Here is a 9,383-nt window from a genome sequence, read left to right as displayed (position 1 = left end):
GTAGACTAATATAAGGTTATTAAACTTTTAATAAAGAACCTAATTAACTCATTTTATTTTTAATAAAAGAAAGGTAGGGTCCCCTTCCAAGTTATGTGATATAATTTATTAGCACTCCTTTTGCGCGTTGCAACTGAGAACTAAGAAGGAAGACTTGCTCAAAGGTTGATAATCAACCCATTTTGCAACAATTTTCACAACAAAATGGCACAAACAAGTTTTTCTATGTCCCTAATCTTTGTATTACAGTGTTTCATAGCCTATTATGATTAAATTATGAATTTGGGTAAAATCATTATGTTCTATTATTATAGAATTAGGTGTTCTATTATGTTTTCTTCTTAGATTTGGTGTTAGAGGTATAAAACTTGCATATTTTATGAAATTGGATCATTTTTGGCTTAATTCTCGAATTAGGGTTTAGGGAATTTTGCCAAATCAGTTGATAATTGGGCATGGAAATTATTTGTTTGTGTTTGTTAAAGATTATACATGATTTTAAACATGTTTTTGAACCTAAAATCAATCAAAAATCAATTGAAATTGGGTTGTGCACGTGTGCCCATGCACATTTCAAGTTGACCTAGTTTCTGGGTCAAACAACCTGTTGACTAAAATTGGTCAAATGGTTAACTAGTCAAAGTGTTGACCATTGACCCTAGGTTTGGGTGATCCATTGACTACATAGGTCAGGTAATTGGGTTTTCCAGCTTGCTTATAACCCATGACCCAACATATGAACACTCATTACTAGTCGACCACGTTGACTTCTAATTTGATGGCTTTGAATAGTGTTTTTGGATGTATGAAAGAGGTTTTCTGGTGCGAGGAGTTTATTTGTTAACTAGAAGTGCACATGCTTGTTTGTTGTGTTATATTTCATTTATAACACATTTATGAACACATTCTTTTGTAAATAGCTGCAATTTGAGAATTAATGTTCCAAAATGGTTGTTTGTTCACTGTGTTCAATGCAACTTTGCTTTAAAAGATTGTCAGAGATAATTAAGGTTAATATCTCATGAAATTTTTGTTAGGACAATTTTGTTTAATATCATAGGAATTAAATAGTGAGTTATCAGAATGTTTAATTGCTAAAGTGGTGCATTTATCAAAGCTCAAGAAATATTATATCTGGTAATGATACATTTTTTAGTTTTACTACATGTAATTTTCTACCCAAAAAGAGTTATTGTGCGTATTAAGACTAATAATAGCATTAGTTTGATTATATGAAATATATTGTTCATGGTCATGAATAAGTCCAATGCAACCAAAAGTGGTTGTATTTATTCAATTGACATGTGCTTTCTTTTAGAGAGAGAATGAACATTGATCTAGAAAGTTTATCTACCCAAAAGAGATATTTCTTTCTAAAATCAATTGTTCATAAGATTCTTTTATGGTTTTGTGACCTTATGTTTTGGGATTCTAGTCACATGCCATTTTCTTTGCCTAAAGGAGAGTTATGCTGATACAGTAGTAATCCCAATTTAGAGTAGCTTATAAGGTTTTAGAGCTATTTTAATTGGTTAATTGTTTATATTACTAATTAGTTGCATTGTTTACCTATGAATTCAATTACCATAATAGTGAACAACAACAATGCCACTATTTAACTCCTGACTTATAGTAATTTTAAGAGATGGACATTTGATACTGAATTTGCACTAGGCATTATTGATATTGATATAACCTTGTAAGTTGATGAACCTCCAAGACCTATTGATGAGAGTTTCACAACTAAGAAAAAGTATTATGATAAATGGGAAAGATCTAATAAACTCAACATTATTGCTAGAAAAATGACTATTGTAAAGTATCGTTTGAGTACCTTACCAGAGTCCGTAATTGCTAGAAAGTTTCTTGGTATCATTAGGCATGGATATAAGGTTTCCAATCATTTTGAAGCTTTCTACTTGATGAGTGAGTTATTAAGTGCTAGATATGACAGCTATAAAGGGGTTAAGGAATTTATTTTGAATATTGTGAGGATACAATCAAAGCTGAAGAATTATAATATTCCCCTTAATGATAATTATATTGTCTATTATACCCTTAATTCCTTATCTATAGAGTTTAGTCATATTAAAACAGTTTACAATATTGTAAGAAAGAACTAGACTATTAATAACTTGATTACCAAATGTGTGGCTGAAGAGGAGAAATTAAAAACAGAGAAGCTAGAAACTATAATTCTAGTTGGTTCATCTAAAAGTTAATCTAAAGGGAAACAACAGAGTAAAAAATTCAAGTCTTATGCTACAAGGAATACGAAGAGTTTTAAAAGAAGGGATTCAAATCGGTCACAGATGAAAGTAGGAATGAAAGATAAATGTTTTTTTTTTTTTTTTTTGTAAAAAGAGATTTCATATGAAGGTAAATGGTAAGAAGTTAAAAACCTAGTTGGAAATAGGAAGAAAAAACAAGGTAATGCCCTAGCCTATATGTGTATGAATCCAATCTTATCAATGTGCCTAAAGATAATTGGTGGATTAACAATGGTGCTATTATTCATGTGACTACGTTTTTATAGGTTCTAATAAGACAAGCAGACCAACTGATAGGGAGGCCAAACTCAACGTTAGAAATGATATTGATGTTAAAGTCATTTATGTTAGCACTATCAAATTATTATTAGAGATTGGTTTTAAACTATGTTTGGAAAACTATTTTTATGTTCCCTCCTTTAGGAAGAATTTAATTTTTGTTGATATTGGACAAATCTAGTTGTAGACTTATGTTTGGAAATGGAAAAGTTGATTTATGGTTTAATTCACAATCAGTTGGTATTTGTTTTTTTATAATAATTTCTATCGACTTTGTTTGGCTCCTTGTAGTATTGATTATTCTTTGAATGTTGAAAATGTTCGTATTAAAAAGATCATTGATTAGAGAAAAGTCATCATTCTTATGGCACAAAAAGCTATGACATATTTCTAAAGAAAAGGTAGATACACTGATTAAAAATGAAATTCTTTCGCCTCTAGACTTTCAAGATTTGGAGACCTGTGTTGATTGTATATGGGGTAAATTGACAAAGACTAAGAGATATATAGATCAACCAAGAGTCAAGAGCTTCTAAAACTTATTCATACATATATTAGTAGGCCTTATTCGTCTATCTTATATGGTGATAGGTATTTCATCACCTTTATTGATGACTATTCAAGATTTTTAAGATAGAATCAGAAAAACAAATTAGGACAGTTATCGAGGTTGTGAGGTATGATCAAAGTGGAAAATATTATGGTAGATATAATAATTCAAGGCAACAAATGGGTCTTTTTGCAAAATATTTGCAAGATTGTAGAATTTTTCCTCAATATACTATACTAGGGACTCCTGAACAAAATGGATGGCTGAAAGGCATAATCGCACCCTTAAGGATATGGTTAGAAGTATGATGTGTAGATCTAATTTGCTAGAGTATTTATAGGGTGAAGCTATAATGACTATATTATATATTCTAAATAAGATTCCTTCAAAATTAGTACGCAATACTCCTTGTAAACTCTGGATAAGAAGAAAACCTAGTTTGAGATATGTTCAAGTTTTGGTTTGTCTAACTAAAGTAAGAGTTCATAATCCTAATGCGAATAATTTAGATCTTAAGACTGTTCGAGGATATTTTATTGGTTATCCTGAACATTCCTAAGGATATAGATTTTATTGTCTTTCTCACAACGCTAAAGTGGTAGAGTCATTAGCTACTAAATTTCTTGAGCTAGATTTAGCATAAGGTAATAGCTTTCAATCATTGAAAGAATTTGAAGAAGGTTCATCTAGATCATAGCCATTAGTTGATATATATAGTGGTATTTTACTCGTTTTTGTTTATGAGCCCAAATAATAAGATTTAAAGAATCTTATAGGAAGTGAGCCTATTCATAATGAAGTCACTACTGAGGATACTATTTTAGATCCCTTATTAGTCTAATTACCTATTTTTTGATACTATACCTAATGAGCCCATAGTTATGATTCTAGTTAAAAGATTATCTAGACAGAGACAAACAATCATCTCTAATAAATATTATGTCTATCTTAGTGAGTCTAATTATGATATTGGTCAGATTGTAGATCTTGTGAATTTTAAAAAAGTCATTTCTTATCCATAATCAAATAAATGGTTTAAGGCTATGAAGGAAGAAATGTAGTCTATGAGCGAAAATAATGTATGAGATCTTATAGAGCACCCTAATGGGGTTAGACCTATTAGTTGTAAATGAGTTTGCAAGATTTAAAGCTAGATTGGTTGTTAGGGGTTTTACCTAAAAAGAAGGCATAGATTTCAATGAAACTTTTTCCATTATATCCATTAAAGATTCATTTAGAATTATTATAGCTTTGATGGCTCATTTTGATTTGGAACTTTACTAAATATGTATGAAAACAATTTTTCTAAATGGAAACCTTTATAAAAAAGTCTATATGAGGCAATCAAAAGGTTTGGAAGTTGAAAAAAAAAAGGCATATGGTATGTAGACTAAAAAAATCTATATATGAATTAAAACAATTATCTCAACAATGGTATTTGAAGTTTGATGAGGTAATAATTTCACATGGGTTTGTTGAAAACAAATTTGATCAACATGTATATATAAAAATCAATAAGAGGAGATTCATCTTTCTGGTCTTTTCATGTTAATGATATTCTGTTAGCCAGTAATGATGGTAATTTGTTTCATGAGTTGAACCAATTTTGTCTAAGGCTTTTGATATAAAAGATCTTGGAGAAGGTTACTGAATAGGTTACTCAGACAATTTTTGCCCTTAGTATTGAGATTCACCATGATAAGAATCGTAGGTTATTAGGATTATCACAAAAGACTTACACTAAATGAGTACTTAAGAGTTTTAATATACATAATTGTAAGGGCAATGAGGTACCTGTGGTGAAAAGAGATAAGCTTAGTCTTAAGCAATGTCCTCAAAATGATTTGGAAAGGGCATTTATGTCTCATGTTCCTTATACTAGTACAATTTGGAACATTATTGTAGATATGATTGAATTATACGAATTACATGCTTACTGAGTGTGTATCACTCGCATGTTCTATTTGTGCAGTTTTGTAAGTAAAGTTATAGAGCAGTAAGGTAACAATAGCGAAGCTAGAAGGTCAACTTATAGAGGTGCATGAAGGTAGGTTCATTATCATCATTTACATTAAGTTTGGACATCTTATGTATTTTGAATTATTTCTCTTAGTATATGCACATTTCACCATGATTTGACCTCTTATTGGTTTTGAATCGTATTTATTTATTATGGACACTAGATTTTTATAACTAATATTTCAAACTTTGTTATTTGGATTTATGAGTTAATAAATGCACTTTTGGGGACGTGGGTTATTATTTAATGTTACTGCATGATTGACCTAAATGTTTATGCATGGAAGTTTTAATTCAACACATCTCCTCAAGGGTGTTACAACTACAAGGATAAAATTATAAGTAATCATATGTTGTTGGGTGAGACAATAAGTTTGAAGCCAAAAATTGGTTATGGATCATGATATGATTGTTGGCATGAACTTCATAAGCAAATATAAGGGTTGAAACTTATTACAATAAGAGAAAAGTTCAGTTTTATATGGAAATGGTAATGAATTCACCTTTAGAGAGGGTTGAATCATGAGTATGATGATCAACAATGTGAAAACGAGAAATGTTGAGTAAAAGATATGCGAGTTATCTAATGCATATGATGAATGAGATTAGTAAATCACTTTTAAGCTTACAAAATACTTCTATTGTATATGAGTTGCAACATGTATCTCTAGAAAATTTACCAAGGTTGGTGTATCTTATTCTAAATAAGGATAACACCAGCACTGATAAGTTGAATCAGGTTCATGCTAATGAAAGTGTGAAACCCTATAGTGTAACCAAGATGGTTGTGTTAGGTAGAGTCATGAGATTTGTTTTAGTATTATGGTAGAATCATAAAGGTTTATGGGTATAAGGTTAGCATTTGGTACTGCCTATGACCTTAAACCGAAAAGGTCAATCAAGTAATGGAGAACATGTTGAAAGCAAATTATTCAGATCAAAAAGCAAGTTGGAGTGGTATGTTACCATGGATAGAGTTTGGGTATGTTAGACAACCACCCAAATAGCTTTGTATAAGGCACTTTATAGGAGAAAATGTAGATCACTATTTCATTAGAACAAGATAGATGAGAGAAATGCTCTAACTCAAGTTTTTAGACCAAAAATGACTCAAAAAATGATTTATGATGTAAGATTAATCAAGGAAAAGAATAAAACAATTACAAGATTTTCAAGAGTTATGTCAATTAGAGGTGAAGAGGCTTGGAATTTGATCTGAGTGATATTATTTTTATGTGAATTACCCTTATAGTCTTGTATTAAGGTAAGAACAAAAAGGTAAATTCACTCTCACACCTTTCAAGATTTTGGAAAGAGTAAGGTTGCTTATCAATTTGTGATACCAACGAACATGGACTAGATTTGTAGTGTATTCCATATGTCATTCTAGTGTAAGTTCAGTAGTAACTTAATTCATATATGTAAAGATAAAGATGTGGTACTTGAGGATAGTTTGATTTATGAGGAGCATCCAACTCAGATTTTGGATGGATGGGTTAAACAACTTATAAACAAATAATTATCACTTGTTTAGGTTCTTTAGAGGAACCATTAAGTCGAGTAGGTCACTTAGGAAGTGGATCTGAATATGAGGTAAAAGCCCTCATGGTTGCTTGAGTGAATTTTGAGGATGAAATTCTTTTTAGGGGGAGAATTATGATACCTGCAAATTTGTCCAAGGTTAACTTTTGTATTTAGGATTATCAGCAATGTTTGTGTACTTTATTTTTATGATTTTGGATTTAAGACATTTTGGATTCATATTTATTACACTTTTAAGGATAATGGGAGTGAATTATTTAGCATATTATTATTTATTACTACATGTGTTTAGGAAGAGATTTAGTTAACATGTCTTTTCAGATACCTATTTTAGCTAAGAGTATGTATCTGGAAAGGGGTATTACAGGTAGTGCTAAATTTTAAGTGTAAACGTCATCACTGCGAACTCAAAATCATGAGTAAGGTAGCTGGCCTTGAAATCCTTTAATTGTCTTGAGGCATAAACTATTACCTTGCCTCATTACATTAATATTACTCCTAAATCATTATGAGAAGCATCAATGTACAAATCATACTCAACCTCTTCTTCTAGTAGGGCTAATATAGGAGCAAAAGTCAATCTCTTCTTTAACTTTTGGAAACTTTCTTTACATGTATCTGACCACTAAAACCGAGTTTCCTTCTTTGTGAAAGCTATGAGAGGCCTTCCTACCTTGGCAAAACCCTCAATAAACCTTTTGTAATAGTCTACTAAACTTAAAAAATTACAAACCTTTTTATAGTCTTTAGCCTCTATTAATCTAACACTATCACAAATTTGCTAGATTCAGTTGATATACCTTCTACTGAGACTATATACCCTAAGAAAGCTACTGTATCTAACCAAAATTCATATTTTGAAAGCTTTGCATATAGTTGTTTTTCCTTTAACCTTTGTAAAGAAAACTTCAAATGTTGTTCATACTTCTCTTGACTCTTAGAGTACACTAGTATGTCATATTTGAATACTACAATGAACTTATCTAGGTATTCATGAAATACTCGGTTAATCAAATCCATGAAGACTATAAACATTTAGCTCTCAAGGCCTCAATGTAAGCCTAGGGTGGTTGTGTACCTGCCATGACATTTTATGCTATGGCTAGATCAAACCCTTACACAAATTTTTCTATTTGCCTAATCTCAATGTTGGTTATTGTAAGGGCATATCTTGTTAGATAATTGAACTTAATGGAGTACTCTTTTATGGAGTTTGCATCTTGAGCCAAGGTGAAAAACTCTTGAGCTCTAATGCATATCACATCTGTTCCTTTGTATTTAGCCTCAAACTGTTACGGTTGGTGCCTTAAAGCCAATTAATTCAGCACTTATAATTGCAATTTTACATTCATTAATTAATAAAGGATTTAATTGTTATTCAATTCATATATGTCATTTTATATGATTGTGTAAATAATATGCCCTTAGAATGATAGAACTGTGACAAAGGGATCAGATGACTAATCGTGAGAACCTTATACACACGTTAAGTGGTAATTTTAGAAATATTCATAATCCAAACATTATAATGAACAAGGGCATATGTAATGATGATGAGATTATCATAGTGTTGAGCAACCCCACTGAAAGGTGGTGATAGTTCTCACATGTTAAAGTTGTTTATAAAATGTTTGATACAACACATAGGTGCACATGGTAGATGTGTTTATCAAACTAACCTTACCAGAGGATATCTATATGATGGTTGTTCTAATGCCTATAGAACAAATCCTTTGAACATCATAAGTGCATATGATCTATCACTTAAGGTCACCAAATTGTCTCGTGTAAGGATTAGTATGATTTGATGTTATCCAAAGTATTATTGTAACTAAGGTATCATAAAGGTGGTGCACAGCCATATCGTGACATACATAGGGACTATGGTTGATAAATAAAAGATTCTTCACTCTTGAACATAGGAAAAGATATCTTACATGAGAATACTAAATGACATTCATGAATGATTGAATCTATGGCCAAAATGAGATAAGGTTGTAGTCTAATCCATGTAAGTCACTAATGTATATCAGTTCATGTAGAGGAACTATTAAGATAGACACATTTCTATGTCTCAACCTTGATAAATATTAGTTGAGGAAAAGATTGAATTACATATAACTTTGATGTTGTAAAAGCTTAAAAGATGTTCGCTAGTACTCTATCATTCGAATGGTCATGACACTTTGCTAGAGGCTAATCTTGGTCAGTGATTGAATTCGACCCTAATTCAGACACTACCAGTTTGATAAAGAGTTTATGGGTCACATGCGTATAGGGGTTGATATGAAACCAGAAGCAAAGATTGGGAAAGATTCCAGTTGAATATACTTTAACCAAGTTTGACTTAATATGTATAGTGTCATTTGGCACTGTGCAAAATTAATATGCATAGCACGACTGGACAAGTCTTATCTAACCGTTTAATGCATGTTTCATGCCAGGTGGTACACAAGTGTATCACATGTGCATGGTTTAATGTGTGGCAGGTGGCACACAAAAGTATCACATATGCACGTGTGTTGATAATGTCAAGTATAAGTTAAACTCTTGTTGCACTTGGACACTTGCATATAATTATAAAACAAAGTGTAGGTTAATCAATCAATTAATAGAAAATAATATGCCACATATAGAAAAGAAAAAACCTTAGTTGTCACATGGGTTTTCTTTTATTTTCTCTCTTCTTGCGAAAACATTCCCATCCAGCACATAATAGCCCT

Source organism: Mangifera indica, chromosome 11, assembly GCF_011075055.1.
Source record: "Mangifera indica cultivar Alphonso chromosome 11, CATAS_Mindica_2.1, whole genome shotgun sequence".
Taxonomy (NCBI): domain Eukaryota; kingdom Viridiplantae; phylum Streptophyta; class Magnoliopsida; order Sapindales; family Anacardiaceae; genus Mangifera; species Mangifera indica.
Note: the sequence above shows the minus strand (reverse complement) of the source record.